Source organism: Suricata suricatta, chromosome 4, assembly GCF_006229205.1.
Source record: "Suricata suricatta isolate VVHF042 chromosome 4, meerkat_22Aug2017_6uvM2_HiC, whole genome shotgun sequence".
Classification (NCBI taxonomy): Eukaryota; Metazoa; Chordata; class Mammalia; order Carnivora; family Herpestidae; genus Suricata; species Suricata suricatta.
In genome coordinates, this window is record NC_043703.1 from 53527443 (window position 1) to 53550684 (window position 23242).

At 41.6% G+C, this 23242-nt stretch overlaps 1 long non-coding RNA gene across 1 annotated transcript in view; it reads right to left on the reverse strand.

The window, feature by feature from the left end:
* Positions 1–1744: 1744 nt before the first annotated feature.
* Positions 1745–23242, reverse strand: part of LOC115289470 — a 41301-nt gene continuing 19803 nt past the window's right edge. The window contains exons 2-3 of the long non-coding RNA XR_003907645.1: positions 2117–2187; positions 1745–1849 (exon numbers count right to left, since the gene is read on the reverse strand). This is a non-coding gene — a long non-coding RNA (uncharacterized LOC115289470). The remainder of the gene's footprint in view (positions 1850–2116; positions 2188–23242) is intronic.

Here is a 23242-nt window from a genome sequence, read left to right on the forward strand (position 1 = left end):
TCTGGTTGGCCTAAAATGGCTTGTAAATCATACCAACTACTTCCAAATGCTGCCTCTCACAACACAGTGGAAAGTCAAAACCCAAAACACAGAGGCCAGGCAGCTTCAGTAGCCTCTTTCTGCAATGGGAAACTGAGGCCCAGAAAGGTGAACCAATGTCCCTTCAATCACAGGCCTCCTCTACTGACTGTTAAGTCAAGCTTTTTTCACGTCCTAGGCCACATTGCTTCATTGCTGGGTTCTCTCATTTTAACCAGGATTCAAAAACTATTAAAAAGAGCCCAAACCACATTTGGATCCTTCTTCATGTGTGTTGATTTGCTGGGAGCACACACATTTGGGGAGAAAACTCAACATTACAGAAATACCAGGAGCAGTGACGCTTGGTGTTATTTGGCAATGAGATGTTACAAGGAGTGAAAACTAGAAAATCTAGCAGAAACAAAGGGTAAGCAGAAAAAGAAAAGATTCAGAAATCAGAGAGATTACAGAAAAATATGAGATGACAAGGAAGATTGACACCACAAGTAAGTAGGTAGAAGAAGCTTCTGGAAAGTTGGCTGTGAAAGTTAACAAAGAATTTTCCCAGTAAGTTAATTTGAATGGCTGATTTTAGGCATTTGTGATCATTCAAGTTGGCTGAAATTTATCTTTGTGCTGTCTTTGAAGAGGGAACTTCTTAAACCAATTAAGGGGTAAACAAAAGTATCGACAAATTATCTTAACCTACTTGAGATAATAAACTAACTCTGAAGCATAGTTTGAGCTCTAATTTTTTAATGCACTGTGCCGTTTTTAATTGAGCCACATCTACTTGCTCAGGCAGACCCAGAAAAACTTTCATTTACGTCTCTTCAATTATGCTAATTCACTTCCCAACTGGAAATGAGGAATATAGGGCCTTATTTGGTGAGGGAGCAAAATCCTTTCTTGAAGAACATTCTGTGGGGAGGCGACAGCCAGTCTCAGGGTGACGAGCGAGCTTTCTCTTCCTCACTTGCTTCACCTCAGGGAACTGTCTGTCATTCTGGAGAATGGGAATTCTTCCCCAGGAAGAGAAGGCCACTCAAGCCTGTCAGAGTGTGGTGGGCTCCAGGAGAAACTTCAGACTGGCCTGCAAGGTCCACTCCAGGAAGTCCCAGCCTTCCTCTAATCAGATCGGATCCAGTTAGCTTTTCTGTCAGCTGGTGCTATCATTTATTCACTGATTTATTTGTTCCAAGCAATTGTTGAGCACCTTCTTGGTGCCAGATGTGGTGCTGGACCAATGGGCCTTTGTCTTTGAACATGACAGAATGGGTGTCTATCCTTATGTAACGTTTTGCTGCTTTCTGTGCTTGCCACTTGGTCAGATTCCACACTGGACCATAGCACAATGCGGTGTTAGCTTTTGCTCTTGAAGAAGGACAGAGGAGCAGTCAAAAGAGAAAGGATTTGAGCAAGTCATTTATACTGTAAGTCTGTGGGCCTCACCATGACCCACACAGCCCTGGGCAGAGGGCGTATGTTCGTTCAAAGGTTCATAGATCAGAATATAAATGTCAGTGCATAGAACAACCCTGGACATCATCAGGTACAACCCTGCCCCCCTCCTATGCCAACCTGGCACAGAAACAACCAATGAGATCTGGCTTTGGGCAGGGACTATTTGAGACACATATTAAGAGGAAAGATGAACTGAGACAATTTTACCTAAAAAACAGAACCGATGAGTAACTTAAGTATATCCTTCAAAATTGTTTATGAATGCTTATAAAAACAAGGGTATTGATCAGGTGTCCCTTCTGGAGGCTCAAATGTAACCTGGACTGAACACAGTGAAATATGGCCAGAGTGGCGTGGCGTAGACCTGGGAAAGAACGGTAAGTGGATTTCAGCCTGCACCCCCAAGCTCAAACCCTGTCCTGAAGGGGTTTCCAACAGGAGAGAAAACCATGTGACCCGATTCAGGAGCCATGTTGACTTTCTGGGGTTGTGTTACTGTGAGGTTGGTAGTGACCGGTGCACATTCCGCAGCGGGGGACCCAGCCTTACAGAGGACAGTGACTTCGGCTTGTGTGCTGCCCCCTGACCGCTGCTGCTCTCTAGATTTCTGAGGCCCTCTGTGTTTACTCACATTCCAACACACTTCTGCCCAGCAAGTGTCTGCTTTCTTCAAAGGATTCGCTGCTGCTGCGGCTGCTGTTGCTGTTAATTGCAAACATAACATGCACTCATTATAACAAATTCAAATAACACAGAAATATAAAGAATTAGAACTGAACATTGTTCCTCCCTTTCCCCCACTTTGGGCTTCCCTTCCAATTTGTTTTCTTACAGGTAACTGCTGCTAACAGTTTAGTGTACATATTCTTCCAGAAAAAAAATATATAAATGTATGCGTGCGTGTATATGTATGTGCATGTGTATATACACAATTTATGTTTTTTATTTACATTTACAAAAAATGTACGATGCGTTACAACGTATGTATTTACTCCAGTTTATTTAATGGGTGCCCAATCGATGAACATTTAGGTAGTTTCCAATTCTTTGTTTTATAAAAACAACCCCCAGGGGCGCCTGGGTGGCTCAGTCAGTTAAGCCTCCAACTTCAGCTCAGGTCATGATCTCACAGTTCGTGGGTTTGAGCCCTGCATCAAGTTCTGTGCTGACAGCTCAGAGCCTGGTGCCTGCTTTGGATTCTGTGTCTCCCTCTCATTCTCTACCCCTCTCCCACTCATGCTTTGTCTCTCTCTCTCTCTCTCAAAATCAAAAAATAAAAGACACACACACACAAATGTAAATAACCTCCAATTAACATTAGGTAACTTTCCTAATTATTCCTTCCCACCCCACTGCTTAAAGCTCAGTTATATAAATGCACCACCATATCTCAATCCTGTTTTAACTATGACACTTCAACTCTGTGCTAGTTGGGTAACTGCTGTGCCAAATGAGGGGATGAATATGAACATTAGAATGTCATAAAAAATCAAAAGATATTAAGGGATTAATAGACCATTTGTTATATGTTGTCTGGTGTTTTGGCCTATTTTCTCCCTTCAGACAGCTGCTACATTTTACCTATATTTTCATCAAAAAATTTAACCTAAAAAATTAAAACCAAGTTCATGTAATCAGTTTTGTTACACATCAAGCAGAGCAGACCCTGCTGAGCGCTGTCCCATGTCTTCCTCACCGTGGACTCTCTGTAAATATTAAACCAACCACAGAGGCTAAGCTCAACTACCCAGGGAACATGCATTCATCAGACCTCCATGGATCACCCACTTTGTACAACCTGAAGGTTTAACCAAAAAGAATGCGACACAGTCTCTGTCCTCCCAAACCTTGACGGTAGTAGAAAAGATAGACACAAAACATCAACTAAAACATGCAAAATGAATTAAGTGTATAATTGAAGAACAAGCAAAGGGCATGAGAGGGGGCTGGAAAGCCCTGTGTTCAAAAAAGAAGTCACAGGAATGTGGGCTTGAACTAGGCCTTGAGCAGAACTTTGATGGCAGCGTGAGTGCCGGGCGGAAGGGAGAAGTTTCGGCTTCGGGAATAAGGACACGGGTGCGAATGCAGATAACCGCTTAAGGAGCAGTGAACAGTAGCGGTACCCTCGGCCTGGGAACCGAGGCTGCAGAGGGATGGGGGAGCGGCCTGGAAAGGCACTTGCAGGTGGACTGTGGAAGGCCGGGAGTGGGACAGCAAGGAGTTTCTGCACTATTCAGTAGGCAATAGTGCTCCACAGAGGGTTCAGAAATGTGCTCCATCCCCTGCTTTCGGGAAATAATCTGAGATGGCTCATTAAGGGAAGCAAGAGACAGGGTCAAAATGTGGCACTAGCGTTTGGTTACAAGAAGGCATGAGAACTAGAAAAAATAAAAGAAATGTGGGGACTTTTTCATATCATCAAATGCCCCATCTTTGTAGCCACGGTCACCGTCTCTCTATATGTGACACAGTGCCTTCTCTAGAACTTTTTAACAATAAACTTTTACGTTGGTGTCTATGTTTTAGTTACCTTGCCAACAGGTAAGAACCGCCTCTATTCCTAGCTCTCTTACCCAATATTCAGCAAGCATCGAACTATGTCTGCGTTCTCTGTTCTCTCACCCTTTAATATCAAGCACTAACAAGCATTTTACATGCATTATCTAATTTTATTCTTCACCACAGTCTCACAAGTTCATCTAATATTTGAGTTAGCACTATGAGGTAGGCAGTGGGACTACAGTGATGAGAAGCGACAAAGCCATTGCTCTTGTAGAGCTGAGCTGACACTCAAGTGAGAAAGACAACAGCAAATACATGCACGGCTCTGTGACATCATGCCAGGTAGTCGTGAAAACAAGGTGGAAGGATGAAGCAGAGGAAGAGGTGAAGGGGACAGAGGAGGATGATGAGGGGAAGGGAGGCGAGGAGGGGCCTGGATTAATAGAGGAATGAACCATGCACAGATCTGGGGGAAGAGCATTCCAGGGAAAGTAACACCTGATGAAAGACAACCTGCACACTAGGCTCCAAACTGTCTACTGAGGTGAGTGAGCAGGTAAGAGCAGGAGGAGAAGTGAGGAGGCCGGTGTGGCTGCAGCCACATGAGCAAGGAGGAGATTGCTGAGGGGTCGGTGAGGATCCAGGAGCCACGTCACACAGGGCCTTGCAGGTTTGGGGATTTTGTTCTGAGTGTGATAAGATGCCGCTAGAGGATTTTGAGTCGAAAAATGACATGATCTGGTTCACAATTATGATTTCTCTTACAGATGGGGAAACTGAGGCTCAGAGACATAAGATCTTTGCCCAATGTCATCCAGCAGGTAGGCTCACATCCTGTTAGTGTGAGTCTAATCCCGTTCCGCCCATTCTGGCTCCTTCCTCACACAACCATAGATCAGCTTGGCTCACACCCACCTTCAGTTCCTACCCCAGCAGGAAAAATAAAGTCCACGGAGCTAACATTCCTGCCACTGGAGTTACTCTCTTGACCACTTAGCTCCAGCACCTCTGCCGGCATTGACCCATGGCAGCCGGTCTGACTGCCAGAGCCTTGTCTTCTGACTGCAAGGACTTCCTGGTATCTCACCCTAAGACTGCTTAACCTCCGCAACCACTTTCTGGACTTGAAAAGTGGCCATGGTGTTGGCCGTGGCATTAGAATGTTTGGTTCCAAGACCTCTGGCTCTGCTACTTGTAGCTGTGTGGTCTTGGGCAACTGGCTTAGCCATTCTCACCTCCAGTTTTCTCATCTACTAAACTGGACAATGCTCACAGCACCTCACAGGGTGCTGTGAGGACTAGTGTCTGGCATAGGCTGAATGCTCAGCAGAAGTGAGAAAGGAGAAGTTCTTCTCAACTGTCTTCGATGCTTCCGTCTCCGACATAGGGTCTGACTCTCTACCCTGCTCCCTTGGCAGGCCCAGGTCCCCACTCCAACCAGCTCCCCCTAATGTTGCACGTTTCAGGTTGATCAGATGGAAACCTTGTGAGAAATACTTAGAGGAGGAAGAGAAGTGGCTTCACCAGGAAAAGAAGTCAATTGTCCAGCTCTTTTCATTTTCATCCAAAATGATTCGAACAACCACTTAGAAGCCACATTCTCTTTTTAAGGTTATAGCAAACTCATGATGTATAGGAAAAATATGACATGTTTTATAGATCTCTAAAAAAATAGGACTGAACATTCAATTCCCTAGAAGTAATTGATGCCAAAGAATATACATGGCAGGTTCTTAGAGTTCTCAGAATTACTGAGGTTACTTAATTATCTCCCTGAACCCTTTGGTAGCAGTTACTCAAAAACACAGTCATTTTTAGGGCTAGTGAATAGCATTTGGAATATAACTTATGTGTTATGATTAAACTGAGTATGTCATGCTGAGGAGTACCTCCATGATTCTTCTATTTTATTATTATTTTTAATGTTTATTTATTTTTGAGAGAGAGAGAGAGAGAGAGAGAGAGAGAGAACAAGCAAGAGATGGCCAGAGAGAGAGGGGAACAGAGGATTCAAAGCAGGCTCGGTGCTGACAGCAAAAAGCCCGATGCTGGGCTCGAGCTCATGAACCCTGAGATCATGAGCTGAGCCGAAGTCAGACACTCAACCAACTAAGCTACCCAGGCGCACTTCCTTTTACTCTTTTATTTTTTTAACTGTTTCAGATTCTCATCTTTAAAAAAATTTATTTTTGCATAATTTTAGACTTAGGAAATTTGCAATCCAAAGAGTTCCCATATTGTCTTCACTCAGCTTCATCCAATGTCAGCATCTTACCTAATCATGATACAATTGGCAAAATTAAGACATTAACAGTGATACAAAAACAGTTAATTAAGTTAAAACCTCAACCAGATTTCCCAAGTTTTTGTATTTAATGTCATTTTTTAAAATTCCAGAGTGTCATGGTGCATTTAGTTGTCAAGCCTCCTTAGTTTTTTCTAATCTGTTACAGTTTCTTGGTCTTGTCTTTTGTGATCTTGGCAGTTTTGAAGACTATTAGGCATGTTGGAAAATATCTCTCAATACAGATTTGTCTGTTGTCTTCTGGTAATTTAAACATCATAAATGTCAGAGGCAAGGTGCCCTTGTCATTGCATCCTATTGGGGAGTAGATGATATTGTTGTGTCTTCATTGCCAGGTATGTTGGCACTGATCATTTGGTCAGGACAGTGTCTGCCAGATTTCTCCTTAAACTTTCACCTACTAATTTTAGCATTCATTAAGTGCTTCTTTCCTGTTGCAATTATTCCTGTGGTATTCAAATTAGTCTCTGGTTTCCTTTGTTCACTCTGCATTTACCGATTTGAATTCTGGGGAAAAGAGTTGTCATTTCTCTTCCCTCTATTGACTGACAGCCCTATAGACTCATGGCTACTTATTTTGTTCCTTGCATTATAATCCCCTCAAATCATTCCAGCTTTGGCAATTGGAAGTTCACTCAAGTTTCAAGAAGCCCCCACACACTGCTTTTTGGAGCACTTTCCTATTTTGTAGCACCATAAGATGTTTCAGGCTCATTTTGTATTTTCCCTACTCCAGCCCTGGAACCAACTACTTCTCTAAGGAGCCCTTGTTCTTTCTATTGGAGAATGGTACTTAGGAACAAAGATCTGAGTGGGTGAGCTCATTTTTATTGGAGTGTTACTGTTTCTAAGCCCTCAATGAACAGAACTAGGAAATAATGTATGTATACTAACCCATGCATGCACATACATCTGTATGTGCTTCTGAATATATCTAATTCAGTGGTGCTCCATTGGGGGCAATTTTGTCCTGCACATGTACCCCAGGGGATATTTGGTACTGTCTGCAGATATTTGGGGGTATCACAACTCAAGGGGAGGTGCTAGTGGGACCTAATGGGTAAAGGCTAGGGATGCTGCCAAATATCCCACAATGCACAGGCACAAGCAACAAAGAATTATCCAGCCCAAAATGTCAATAGTGCTAAGGTTGAAAAGCCTTATCTCTCTAAACATATATTAAAAGTACACCATACATGAGTTCATGCTGATGCCTCTGACACCTACAGTGTCTGATTAGGCCTTTGCTTCTTACTCCTTCCTCCAACAGAAAGAAACCTGGCTGTCATTATCGATGTTACGTTTACTTGTTTGGTCAACTCTGGTATGCAGGTAATGTACTTTCAAAATTGGTAATTCATACCCTGTAGGAGACAGTTTTACTCACTAGAGCATAATCTAATTTTCCTACAAGCCACTTTGTCTTTAGCCACTCACAGCACTGTTGCCGAAGTTATGTGAGTTGTCTCCTTTCTGCCCCTCCCCCTCAAGCATGGGTATGTCTTTCACTTGTAACACCATTACATTCTTTTGCCACAGTCTGCATTCCATCTTGAGCCTTGGACAGTCTGGTTGATTTTCCTTTTACTTGCATACAATAAAATTCATTCTTTGGACGATACAATTCTATGGATTGTGACAGATGCAGAGTCCTGTATTCTCCACTGCAGGAACATACGGGACAGTTCTGTCACCTTCGGAATTCCTTTGTAATCGGCTCTTCTCCCATCCTAACCCCTAGAAACCATCCTCATAGTTTTGCCCTCTTGAGAAAGTCCTGTAAATGGAATCAAACAATATGCAGCCTATTGGTTCTGGCTCCTTTCACCACACAAAACGTGTTTAAGATGCATTCATGTTGTATGGACCAATTGTTCCTTCTTATTTCTGAGTAGTATTTCATGAGATGGATATATCAGAGTTTGTTTATTTATTCAGCAGCTGAAGGACATCTAAGTTGTTTCCAGTCTATGAGTAAGGCTGCTGTAAACATCCAGGTATAGGTGGTGTGGAAGCCTAAATTTTCAGTTCACTAGGGTATCCATCTAGGAGTGGATTGCTGGGCTGTGTAGTTAAGTCTATATTTAACTCTAAATAACTTTTCCAAAGTGGCTGTGCCACTGTGAATTCCTGCCAGTAAAATATAGGTGTTCATCCTTATCAGCACTTGGGGTTTCCAGCTTTTTTCTTTTTCTTTTTCTACGCCATTCTGAAAGCATGTAGTGATAGTACTGTGATTTCAGTTTGGATGTCTCTAATGACCAATGATGTTGAGCATCTTTCTGTGTGCTTATTTGCTACCCATATGTCTTCGTTGGTGAGGTGTCCATTTTGCCTATCCTTTTGCTCATTATTTTAAAAAACATGTCTCCTTTTATGGACATAAAACTGTCACACCCTCTCCTGTTTTTGAAATGCCCACTTACGGAGCCTTCCCTCACTCTACCCTTCTCCGCCATATAATCACAGATTCCTCTGGCTATCTCCGCCTGCCAACATGACTTGTTGCTCACAATATGTGTGAAAAAATGCAAGCATTTTTTAATCTACAGATATGAAAGTTTACTTTCATTTGATCTACTTTGTTAATCACCACTCCTAGGATTCTGATATGACTCCCTAGAGGATATGGTTTCAGTACTCTGTCTCCTAATGACATAGTCCTTTAGTAATACTAAGAGAGTTATGGAAATGAAACATGCTCTCTGGCAGCACAAAGGTGCCAGAAGGGTTCCGTGTCGAGTGTTGGAGGATTTCAGTGCAGGTGTCTCAGATTGTGTAGAATAGAATTTGCATGAGCACATGGGAGATAAAGTAAATGATTTATTTCCATGGGATTTCTGACAGATGGAATTATGAGGACTAACTTCACTATTAAATTTCATGAATTATAGTGAAAATACACTTATAATTATATAATTATAATTATGAATTATAGTTATAATGCAGGGGGATGGAAGGCTACCATGTGCAAACACTTTGTATTTTTTAATTGATGTAATCCTCACATTTCTGTGAGGTCATTTACCCCCAAGTGACAGATGAGGGAATTGAGATTGTGTGGGTTACAGAGCAAGTGAATTACAGGGCCTGGACTACATCCCAGGGCTGCCTGACGCCAGAACTTTCGTTCTTTCCACAGTATTGTCTTACTACCTCGTGGATTTAATCCATGCACAATATCAGAAATAATATTTTAAGAAACTGTCATTTTAGAGAATCACATAGACCTTGAGGTGGGATCCTGTTCTGATTTGATTTGAGCAGGTCAGAACTTATTTCTGACTCTCCCTCACCTGCTTTCTGAATACAAGAAATAATTGAATCTTATTCTGCTTTAGTTTGCCTCTCTTAAACTGTGGTCTCCAAACTACTTTGATTGCTTATCCCATCAGTAAGAAAATGTTTGAGCATACTCACTCATGAAACGTTTATCTACTTACAAAATTATAGATTCCATGCATGTTTAAAAAGTTGCAAAAATAGGAATTTCAAAAGGATGAGATAAAGATAAAATAATCATATTTCTGCTCCCCCTAGTATTTTTAGTTGGGACCATGTGATGAAATAGATTGTCCTTATTTTTACCATATTTTTACCTCATGAATAAGAGAGGTGTCTGCCCGACCATATTCTTATTGTTTGTTTGTATTTTGATATTAGCTTTATTCTCTGATTACATTAGAGACACACTTTCATGCTATTAGCCTATTTTTAAAAGGTTTAGTTTTACCAAAACTAGATTATAAAACCTGTGATTCACTTTTCACGCAAAAACTGCAGTGTGTCCCACTATATTAAAAATAAAATTATGTGATGCTATTAATCTCTCCACATTATAAGATTCCTTCAGGTTTTCTCCTCTATAATCTAGAACACTTGACCTTCTGATATCTGGGCTAAGATAGGGAAACAAGTGTCAATTCATTTATTAAATACTAGTAAAGTTTAATTTCTGTTTTATTTTAGATAAAGATAAATCTAGGTTCAAATATTTTCTTATTTTTCCCTGGAAGATTGTCTTGCATGTCCACTAGGTACAAATAGTTTATTTTAGGGACCACTGATCTATAGAGTCAGTTTCTCCCAAACGGGGAATCCTGGGGCCAATGAGTTCTATTACATATTGTTGAATTATTCAGTAAAAAAGGTTAAAATGCCTTCAAGAACAATATTATTGCATTTCTATACTAGTCTTGCTGCAGGATTTGAAAGATTCTAGGAGTGTGGTTGTCAGTAACAGAAGCAGGGAATCCAAGTAAGCGCCAGCTCCCTGCACTTCTGGAGACCACCGGGTTCCTGCCGTACTTTTGACACGCGTGCTCCGATCTAGGGCAGCTGGAGGAGTTACTTTGTTGAGCTTCTACTGGTCATAGAACAAAGCTAAGCCTAGATCTATTCTGAATATTCTTCTCAGAATTCTCTTTCTCATCTCTAGATATCTAAGCCGTTTCTTTTTAAGAAGGCTTCCGCTAAGCATGAAGCCCAGCATGGGGCTTTGAACGCAGGACCCTGAGAATAAGACTTCAGCTGGGGTCAAGAGTCAGATGTTTAACCAACTGAGCCACCCAGGCACCCGTAAGCCATTTTTAAAAATCAACTTGCTACAGAACAAGCTGGACTGAGGTCCCCAAGACGAAGAACAGCCCTGGGCTGGCCCATATATATCATCCAAGGCCAGCTCACAGGAACAACCCCTAGAAAGCCTGAGTTAAACTTCAACCTCAACCCAAGGGTTTTGGGTGGAAGTGAGTCAACTTCAGGAATGCAGTGAATTCTCCATTCAGCCCCAAGTCAGGCACCCTGGCAAATAGCAGCACTGCCCTGGCTCTTGCTCCACCTCTTTTCCAGCTGCAACAAAGTGACCCATGGAAGCAGGGACCTAAGAGAAGGAGCAGGCCAGCTGGAGTTCAGCAGGGAGCCCTGAGACCAAGTAAGCCGTGACACTGCTTTCAGGCCTGGCCTACTTTCCTTCTAGGGAAGTGAAGCACTATATGGCTTTATTGGGAATCTCTCTCAGCTATAGCTGTTCAAAAAAATAGTCCTTAAGTAGAAGTAAAAGAAACAGGAGATAAAAGGACAATTTAAAATACTTCAAGAAATCCACAATTCAACAGAAAGAATATAATTGACATGACCTGGTGGAAAAGAAGTTTACGGTTTCTCAAGTAGGGTTTGTGTCAACCAGAATTTTTACAGCTAAGGTGAGCCAGTTAGCAAATCAACATATTCTTCCACTGGAAAAAAAGTTTTTTTTAAATCATATTTACTTCTTTGAATAGGACATTCTCATACACCTCTTCATTTAAATGCAAAAGTTACAGTAGAACATAGAGTGAAAGTCTCTCTCCTTCCAAACCATCCCTGGTTCAGAGAGATGCTGAGACAGCTCATCTTTATTGGCTCACAAATATGTGACTTATGGTGAGTTGGTCTGGCTTCTGGGTGAGGGCAACAATCCAAAAACAAATCCCAGCAGAATGGAAAAGTTGTTAATGGTACCCCCCCCCCACTTTAAGGATTCTCCCATGTATGCACCATGTATCAGCAGGCAGATTGTCTTCAGATATAAAACATAAGTGAAAACCAGTTGTCAGTAGTCAGAAGAACAACATTTAGGCAGAATGGGGAAAGATTACATAAGTTACCTTCTTCCGATTTTCTGCAGGATGTTTGGAGGCTCTTGACGAGGAGGATCCTCCTGTAAGTGTTTGAGTTGGGTTTGGCATCTGTCTTGACCTGAATTGCCCAGACACAGCTGGCCCTAATTACCATGAAATCACGTGTGACAAGAAAGGCTTCTCTTGGCTTTGGAATGTTCCAAACGATCGGGTATAAAATCTAGTCATTTCCTATTAATTTTTTCTTTTTTCTGATATGTGTCTAGACTCTTTCAGCTATCGGACTCAGCTATATAAAAGAAGCCTTCACATCCCAACCATCTCTCCAGTTCCAGATTCCAGGAACCCAAGAAATGATTAGTTTGAGTGCTTGCCAGTTAATCTTCTTCCCCATGGTGGTGCATGAAAGAGAGGGGAACACATTTTTATTCAGTGCCTGGAATTTTGCATGCTTTATCTAATTTAACAATAGACAACTACCCACTCCCCATATTTCCAAGGTAACAAATGTCATGAATCGGAACCAGTAAAGCCCGACAGCTGTGGTAGATGCTTCCTGGTCCCAGCCATTCTACAAATCATTTGTAACTTAGAAAAGGGGTTGGGGAGTCATATTTGCTAGGCAAACCCATATAAATATACCCTTATAAATGAGTACTTAGAGTTTTTCAGTTGTCACAAGTACTTCCAGCCATGGAAGTGATAAAACCTTTTGATGTCTCCATGTTTTAATCCTCTGCACCACTGTCTCCAGAATAATCCACTATAATGTAAATAAATAAATGCGTATGACTTGGGTATCGTGACAACAAACGAATGGCAACGGAGAATCAACTCACAGACTCGGTAGGTTAAAGTCTTGCAGGCCAGTATTTTCCAAAGTTCTGTCATTTGCATAACACTTCCATAACTTTTTAAAGGGAAGTTTTGAAATTGTGCCAAAATTGTTTTGCATATAGTTAAGGGTCAAATAGTTCTACAGTATTTATTTGTTACAAAAATAAAGCTGCACTCTACCTCTTGAAGTTACCACTTTCAGTGCTTTTAAGTGACTATTTTCATATTTGCCTTCAATTCTTTATTTTTTTTAATTTATTTATTTTGAGAGAGAATCCCAAGCAGGCACCATTCTATCAGAGTGGAGCCCGACATAGAGCTTGAACTCATGAGCCATGAGACCATGACCTGAGCTAAAATCAAGAGTCTGATGCTTAACCAACTGAGCCACCCAGGCCCCCTTCAATTTTTTATTTTTAAAAGCACACCTGGAGATTTCGATTCTGGTTTGTTTGTTTTTTTTTTTTAATTTTAGCATTATCTATTGACTTCCATCAATGGAGGACTCAGATTAAGTTTAATTTCAATATTCCTTGTCCACATTCACTTTCCACCTTTCCCATTCTTTCAGTCAGTATTCAGCTGACATGACTTTAATGGTGAAACCACTAGTGCCATCTGAGCCAAACAGGAAACTGTGATTAGTTTTCCTTGTTTGCACAGCTCTTCGTTTTCCTTGGGAAACCCTCTACATAGTTAATAACAGCACTGTAGTGGTGCCTGGGTTGCTGAGTTAGCTGAGCATCCAAATCTTGAATTTGGCTCAGGTCATGATCCCAGGGTCACGATCAGGTCACACTGTGTGGAGCCTGCTTAAGATTCTCTGTCTCTCTCCCTCTGCCCCCTCCCCTGCTCGTGCTCTCTGTCTCTCTAAAATTAAAAATAAATAAATAAATAATAACAGCACTATGGTTTGGTAAGATTTTTTCCACACATTTCACAAATGTATCTCCAGACTTCTCCGAGCTGCATAAATCCTCCCTCAGCAGCGATGCCCATGACGTTCTCTTCTGGAGTCCTCTGACTCCCTGAGTGAGAAGGCGCTGGTGTCTGGTTCTGCAGTGGGATGAAGGGTGTCCTGCTTCTTCCTCGACAGACTGTCAAGCACACTTGTCCTGTGTTTAACCTTAGTTCCCCACCTCTCCTCCCAGAGGGAACTGATGCTACAAATTCTTAGGTCTCTCGGAGGTTCTGGAATGTAAATCAGGGTATCTCTCCTCTTCACCCACTGCTGGCTTCAGGTCCAGCTCATCCATTACCCCAAGTCCATCTGATATCTACTTTCCACACTTTTGTTGCCAGGATATTTCTCTCATTTTATTTATACTATTATAAGCAAATTACATGCTGTTCTAAATGCTTTAAAAATGCTTTCTAAACTCAGCATTTTAGACTGATAATCATTTTAGTTTTTCTTTTCTCTCTCTTGGTATTGTTTGGACTATTGTTTACATAATAGTTGTTTTTATATTGACTTGAGTTTTACCTGTTTACTCATCCTAACCAATAATATTTCTAAAATTATGGTTGGATATGGTTATATTCTCTAAAACAGTTATATTTTTAAAGATACATTAATATATTCTAAAAAGAAAAAGTGTTGTGGACCACCAGGGGTATGCATTCCACTTAGGAAAGCATTACTCTGGTACAAATAGAAACTAAGGCCCAGGGAGGTCATATGGCCTTGCTTTAGGTCTAGCTAATGGCAGAACTGGGATGTTGTCCAGATCTCCTGAATCCCCTATTTGTTCTTTATAACCAAGTGAGGCTGCCTGGGCCTCTGTCTAGGTGTACTTATTAACTATATACCTTTCTTCTTTAAGCTATCCACTGCTACTTACCAGGCTATACCACTATCAAATTATCTAGCCACTAAGGAATAGATCTTATTTAAGCTCATAGTTTCAAATATAAGCCAAGTGTAGTCCTGACCAGGGAGACACATTGGTGGAAAAACTAATGAGGTCAGTCAGTATTACTTTCTCCTCATCTGACAAGGATGGTTAGTTATTAAGTAAGCAAGTTTTCCATCATGGTTTCCAAAAGTCTTATTCATTCTACAGTAAACAAGGAAGGGCACCAGAGAAACATATATTCTTCTTTTTGCTATGTGCAATGTGTGGGACCTCCAAGTCAGAGACCTTACATATTTTCCCCCACAGAAGGTAGTACAGTTTGTAAGTGGCAGAATCAGTTGGTAAACACAGTTATTTTTTCCAAACCCATCATTTAAATAGAAATGGCCAGATGCCAGCATTACTTCAAGCATAGGAATTCTCACATAGTTTATCCTCACCAACAAATTCCACAGTACCATATTTAGATTGCCGAGACCAGCACGATGCTGAAAATACTTCCTTTGCTGTTACTTGGCAATGTTTAATAGAAGAGGAGCAGATGTTGAACTATAGAGACAGGTTAAATTTTGAAATTACAAATGCCATTATAACTAATTAAAGTCAGAATGAAAGAAACAAATTTGAGAATGATAAAATTACCGAAATAGCTCCTCAGAGTATTTTCTTTTTTTAACAGGACTTGATCTGTGTAACATATTTTGGTCCCAATAGGGTACATACTATACTTTTTATCTTATAACAGTCTAACTTTGAATATTATTCCACTTTACGTATAGTAAAGCAGTCTTACAACAGTGTACTTTGATTTCTTCCTTATCTTTGTGCTATTTTCATACATTTTTGCTTCGACATGTGTTATGCATCTCACAATACACTGTGATTATTTTTGCTTTAAAAAAATCAATCACCATTTAAGTAAATTATGCATGCGTTTACCATTTCTGGCACTCTTCAGTCATTTAAGTTGATCCTTTTCTTGTGTGGTATCCTACCTAAAAAACTTCTATTAATATTTCTTACAGTGAAGAACTTCTAGTGATGAGTTCTCTTTCCTTTGTTTGAAAAGCTTTTGCTTCACTTTTATTTTTGAAATGTTTTTTCTGGGCATGATATCCAAGATTGACAGTTTTTTCTTTTATCACTTTAAAGATGTTGCTCCATTGTCTTCTGGATTACAGTCTGTAACAAGAAGGCTGCTGCTTTGTCATTTTTGTTTCTAGGTATGTGATTTGTCCCTCTTTATCTGCCTCCTCTTTAAGATTTTCTTTTTACCACGGATTTTCAACAATTTGATTACAATGTGTCTTGGCATGGTTTTCTTAATGCTTCTTCTGCTTGGTGTTTGTTGAGCTCCTTGAATCTGTCAATTTACAGTTTTCACCAAAGTTAAAACACTTTTATTTATGGTTTCTTCACATATACTCTCCCCACCTCTCACACCATTTTCTTGGCACTTTAATTATACAGACATAGTCTACTTGGATTATACATGTATAGCCCACAAGTCACTAACCTCTCTTAATTTTTTCAGTTTCTTTTCTTTCTATGTTTCCATGTGGATGGTCTCTATTGCTCTGTCTTCAACCTCACTTATACTTTCTTCTGCAGTATCTGATCAACTATTAATCTCACCCAGTATTTTTCATTTCAGCTACTGCATTCTTCATCTATATATGTGCCATCCAGGTATTTTTTATGTTATCAATTTATCTTCTAATCCTGTTTCTGTTTTCCTCTACTTTCTTGTACATGGGTAGCAAAATTTTTTTTTAATGTTTTATTTATTTTTGATACAGAAGAGACAGAGCATGAGAGGGGGAGGGTCAGAGAGAGAAGGAGACACAGAATCTGAAACAGGCTCCAGGCTCTGAGCTAGCTGTCAGCACAGAGCCTGACGCAGGGCTCGAACCCACGAACGTGAGATCTGACCTGAGCCGAAGTCGGAGGCTTAACCGACTGAGCCACCCAGGCGCCCCTATGGGTAGCAAATTTAAAAAAGCTGTTTTGGAGGTGCCTGGGTAATTCCGTCAGTTAAGCATCCAGCTCTTGATGGTGGCTCAGGTTGTGATCTAGGTGGCCATTAGATAGAGCCTGCATTGGGCTCCATGCTGAGAATGGAGCCTGCTTGAGATTCTCTCTCTCCCTCTCTCTCTGCCCCTCCCCTACTCACACTCTCTCTCTCAAAATAAATAATACTAAAAAATAAAATACAATAAAATAGCTGTTTTAATGTTCTTATCTGCTAATTCACAATTTCTATAATTTCTGGGTCTGTTTCTATCGATCAGTTTTTCTCTGGGATATGAGTAATATTTTCCTGCTTCATTGCATGCCTGGTAATTTTTTACTAGATGCCTGACACTGTAGTTCTCTATTGTTGTTTGTTGGATTTTGTTGTATTCTTTTAAATAGTGTTGAACTTTATTATGGCACAGGGTTAAGTTACCTGGGAGCAATTGGATCCTTACAAGCTTGATTTTAATGTTTGTTATGGTGGGTCCAGTGCAATCTTTAGTTCAGGACTTATTTAGTCCCGCTACTAAGTGAGCCCCAGGAAACCTTCAGCCTGCTGCTTTCAGGTGGTTTTTCCTCTCAGATACTTTCCTTTTGTGTCTAGATAGATCAGTACTGAAATAAAGTGGGTTTTTTGTTGTTGTTGTTGTTATTTGATTTTTTTTGTTTGTTTAGTTCATTAACTCACTGTGCAATATTGGTTTCAGGAGTCGAATTCAGTGATTCATCACTTACATACCATACGCAGTGCTCATCATAAGTGTCCTCCTTAATACCCATCACCCATCTAGCCCATATCCCACTGTCTTCCCTCCATCAACCCATAGTTTGTTTTCTATCATTAAGAGTCTCCTGTGGTATATTTCCCTTTCTATCCCCAACCCCTTCTCCTATGTTCATATCTGTTCTGTTTCTTAAATTCCACATGGGAGTTAAAGCATATGGTATTTGTCTTTCTCTAATTGACTTATTTCACTTAAGCTAAAGTTTTGAAGTGACCCCTCTGCAGACCTCTGGAGTTTGCTCTCTCTCTGTAGCTTCCTTTTTCTCACACCCTGATCCATACATTCTAGTGCCTTCAACCATCCTTCACCTGGATCTCTGGTTCCTCACTGCAATAAGACTATATAGTTCTGTTCCTCCCTACCTGCACTACAGTCTGGAAATTGCCTCTGGGTAACAAGCTGCAACAACTGTAGAATTCACCTCTTCTCCCCACCTCCCCACCCCCCTATCAAGGCCACAGTTCAAGCTGCCTGTTGTTTAATAACTGAAAACAATTTTTTAATGTATTTTGTCTAGTATTCCAGTTATTGAAGGCAGGAGGCTGAATTCATTCCCTGTTACTCCATCTTGGCCATGATGCAGAAGTCTTTGACCTCCAACAGGGAATGTCTGTGGTCAGAGAAACATGTTTTCTCTCTCTCTAGCAGGCTCCTATCCCCTTCCTGACACCTGCCAGATCCTTAAAAGAAGGTGGAGTCAAACCCTTGGTGTCTCAGGTTGACTCTCACCAATTCATTCATATACACTTTATGTGGTGATCACTATTTTCATGTTTAGGTCACCACAAATCATGATTATCTGGAAATCAGAAACTGATTATAGTTGTTGGAAATAATCTATTAATCAAAGTTGTGAAAGGCAAGAATTCTCTCAAATGTTCTTTTTTTCTTCTTCCATGTCTTGGAGCCCCTACTCCTCAACTTTAGGCACTTGGTGGCATTCACTTAGTTCCTTGATTCTCCAAAATTCTCTCTAGTGGCTTCACATATAGATACATCCAGTTTCAAAATTATTATATTTTCTTCTTTTTTATAAACCAGTCAAACTCCAGTGATCTCATAAGCTTAACCCATTCACTTCAAGCAAGAAGCTTGAAGGCAGGAACTAAATCTTATTTTTGGTGTTTCACCAGTGTTTAGAAAATCATCTGACAATGGAATGGTTTATTAAAAGGTACTGTCTCTATGCTCTGAAGCTGTGAAGCTGGTAAAAAGTTGGAGATCATGGTGGCCATCTCTGCTACCAGGGAGGGAAAGTGACAATGGAAGCCACATAGAAAAAAGAGAGCACAAAATACTGTCATGAGGACACAATATGGGCTCTTTGAGTGTCAGCTACCTAGATTCACCCTTAGATTTTCCAAGGCCTGTAATTTCCCATTTTTACCTAAATTAGTTTTAATTGGGTTATGGTCACCAGTGGGTTTAGGCAATCTTTCATATCAAACGCCAAGATGGGATTGAAGTATAGGGAAAATGGTGAGGCTCATGTCAAGACAATTGGTAGCTTACAATGTAGACCCCTCTCCCCACAAGCTGCCATTACCCCATCTGAGACAGCTGAGCCTCAGGATCAGGCAAAATCCCAAGTCCACCTGGAACACTGGAGGACCAAGGTTGGACAACTGCAGCTTCTGAGGTCTTGACACTTTCAAGTGGTGCCAAATGTCCCTCAATGGGGGTGGAAAAATGCGCAGAGGCACTTCATGCTGACTTGAACACAGACCAGAATTTCCCTTTCTGTGCCCCAAAGTGCTCTTAATAAGGCATAGTGGTTATTTCACATTTTGCAGTGTTTCTGTTCCTTGAGTCTTTGTGGGGTTTCCCTCTTGTCTACCAGTCTATCAGGTCAAGCCCTGGGAACTACAGACAGGCACATATCAGGGTGGCTAGGCGAGAGGAAGACCCCACAGCCTCAGTGCTGATGGACGGATTAGGAAAAAGCATTGCTGCCTTCATTTCCCCTGGTTGGCTTTGGCCTCCTCTCCCAGTTGTCCTTTGACAGAGGTGCAGAATGCTGATGAGGTATCTCTTGGACTTCTTCCAGAAGGGTCTCTGATCTAGGCACTTGGGTGAGAGCTGGAGGATAGTTAAGTGGGCCATGCAGTGGGGCCAAGAGTCTCCTAGTCAAGGGGTCACATCTCAGTCTTGCCGCAGATGGACCCCTAGGGAGGTCTCAATGAAACCAAAACAAATAATCACCCTTCCTTTTGTAAAACACCCCAGCATGTTCAAAATAGCATAGGGTTATATTGCCTTGTCAGTAAGAATTAGCATAATGTGTTTTGCAGTATCAACTCCATCCCCCGGTTGCTAAGATGAATTTGGCAAGAACCACATCACTGACAGACAAATCATGGTAAAATGTGTCTTAAATGTAAAACATTAAAAAAATGAATATTGCAGGGAGACCAATAATAATGAACATTATGTGGTACTTTCAGAGAAAACTTTTCCATTTCTGCAAAAAATAGGTTATTCCCATTTTACAGATATAGAAAGTGAGCTTCAAGAAGTGAAATAACTACAAAACTAAAACCTAAAATGTCTAGAAAGAATCTTTCTTCCACATCACAGTGCCTGTTGCTATATCCCAACAGCTAATGGGTACCTCACCACTGCCATTTCACACATGCATGCAAGAGGAAGGCAAATGAGTCCTTTTCCTAAGGAAACTTGCCTTCCTGCCTCTGTTGTCTAACTGTCTGTAAAACTCTGAGTAATTAGCCTCTTCCTCTCCATACTAGATTGTCGTTTTGGGGGCTGTTCCACCCAAAACTAAAGCAGTGGCACTTACCAGGGGTGCACACTCATGCTAATGTGACGAGCTTGCTAATAGCCACTTTTCATGCACTGTCACAAGGTCCTTTAATCTCCTATGGTGTTTACTTAATTTTTTATTTTGATAAAATAGACATTACATAAAATTTACCCTTTTAACTATTTGCAAGTAGTGCAGCTCGGTGCATGAAGTGCATTCACTTGCCGCACAACCATCACCACCACCCACGCACCAAACCCTTCATCTCCTGCTTGGCAATATCCTCAAGGTTCATCCATGCTGAGGTGAGCCTCAGAATTTCCTTCCATCTTGAGAATGAATGATATTCTACTGCGTGTATTCACCATATTTTCTCTATCAATTTATCTGTGGATAGATCCAATCCACTTTTTTAAATGTTTATTTTTGAAAGAGGAGTGGGGGGAGAGGCAGAGAGAGGGAGAGAGAGAGGATCTGAGGCAGGTTCTCTGCTGACAGCAGACAGCCCAATGTGGGGCTTGAACTCAAGAATTGTGATATCATGAACTGAGCCGAAGTCGGCTGCTTAACCAACTGAACCACCCAGGTGCCCCTCAAACCTTCCTCATTTTGAACCCAGTTCGGTCTCCTTCTAACTTGTGTTCATAGGTCCTAGAGTTCAGCCCCTCAAAACTTGCACAGAATAAGGTGAATCCCTTCCCTCTTGTCACTTATTTGAGGACAATTCCAGGTTTCCCTAGGACTTTTCCATTATGACCTATGAAATGAGGCCTGAGAATGATATTCTGTGCCCGAGGAGCTGCTTCAGAGGGGAGATACCTTCCATCTGTCCATACTCTGCCTCAAGCACCCAGGGGATCCTTAATGCCATTCACTCCACACCAGTGGCTCCCTGCCCTGGAAAACTGGCCTAGAGAGTGGCTCATCTTCTCAGTCTCCTAGGGGCAGGACTGTGCATCCCACTCACCCCACAGCACAGAGGATCAGCAGAACCTTCCAGATGCCAGCCTCTACCAAGCAGAGCTGGGGAGTAGTACATCAGCTACTGGCCCCATACGTGTTTGTGAAAGATTTTCTGAACACACATTCCTGCTTCAGCACATTATCTCCAAGAACACAGTAAGGATGACGATAAGTAAATGAGAGATGCCAGAATGAGAAACTAAATTGGTTACTCCTAAGATGGCCAGTGCCGAGGCTCGCTCTGGGTATAAAGGGGAGAATTCACCACCTGCTTCTCCCCAGAGGTGACAGGGGCCGATCAGGTTGCTTCCCCCTCCTGCCCCACCCTCAGGAATGGACTCAGTGACACTGCAGGCCTTTTTCCTCCCTGCTATCTTTGAATCAAGGCGCCTTGTTGACCAAGTAGGTCAGATAAAGGACTGCAAAAGCTTTGTCCCAATTGCCTAGGGAGGATGTAGCCAACATTCCTAGGTGTGTTTGCAAATATGGCTGAGAGAGTAGGTGCAAAGTGAGTGATGTTGGCAAATCACGCCCGTATGCAGAGACTGGCAGGCCCCTCCTGTTACAGGTCTTTCCAGTTAATCCCTTGACACAGAGGTACCCACTTTCACACGCAACTGCAGAGGGTGAATTCCACATGCCCAACTGCATCCAGGTGGGTTCCAAAATAGGATATTGTGCATTGCAGTAGAGTTCTGCTTGTCCAGAGTTTAGTAATCCATCAGTTGACCAACTTCCCTGGTACATATTTTTAAGATTCTAGAAGACTCAACCCATTTATTTATTCCTTACTCATTATGCACTTCTAAAGTTATTGAAAATTACATTTGATAAATGCCTATGAAGTTCTTACATCAACGTCCTATATCTAGAAGTTACATAACAAAATGGGTTCAGAGAAGAAAATGATTCTAGCAAACTAAGGAAGTAATGAAATTAAATATAAAGTTCAGCTCTGAGTTTCCTGGCAAAAAAAACTAGAAAAGGAAAAAAAAAGTTAGGCTGCATATGTCCTATTATTTAATTAAAGAGAGCAGGCAGATCCATCAAGAGATGCTGCCTTGATAATTTTAAGTAGGGATTATTTATAAAACAGAACTTAAATACAACTTTTTAGGGATGCATCTACTATGTATGTAAGAACTATCTGTATGCATGAGTGTGTCTGTGGGTATGTATAGATGTACATATCTATCATCTATAGTCTCTCTGTGTGTGAATTTCAGAGATAAAAAAATCTATGCGGCATCTTTGCAAGAACTCATCTGTTTCAGTTTATAGGAATGGCTGCCTCTCAAAGGAAGAATCTGCTGGGGGGGATGGGGATAAAGGTAACCCTATAACCATAGGACATCAGCACACTTACTCTATCCTGCTGGATAGCTGAGCTGATTCTATTCAAGCTTATCGTTTTATAATTCGGGGTCTTTGGCCACTAGCAGGGGGCAGGGGATTGATCAGTTTTACCATGCCAAGCCAAGGACCCACATGTATGAGGAAAGCTCTTTGGCACCCAGGTGCCCTGCAGCCTGGGTGTTACTGTCTAAACCTACCCCATGGGCCAAGTCTGCCATATGACTGGGCGCCTGCTCAGCTCCCATTTGGCTCTCCAGTTCCTGGCCCTGGAACCTGGCCCCAAACCACAGCTGCCTGGCTTGGGGCCTGACAATCTGCCCACGCCTTGCCAGATTACTGCATTCCCTCTGGAGGGCTGAAGCTTGTCATCCTCCCTTCCCCCAGCTGCTCTGAGGGGTCCTGCTTCCACCGTGAGGCCCATACAGGCCCCGCCTCTGTGAGGCCACTTGCCTGTTGTGGATGCTTCTCTGCGCAGACACTCTAACTATCCCATGCCTCCAGCTGTCTGATTAAACACCATGGAAGATGAGCCCCAATTTCACCAAACCTTGAGTAGATAGTTTCTAGGCTGTCCTCCTTAGAAACCAGATTGGACCAATCCTGAATCCTCCCTGTTCTCTATGGGCCAACTGTCTGAAAGGGTTACAAACGCACAGGAAGGTCTCACCATTCCTTGAAGGACACCCATGTGGAGGACATGTCCAGGCCTCCTAACATCAGGGGGGTTGTTTGTGAGGCAGTGACTATGGAGA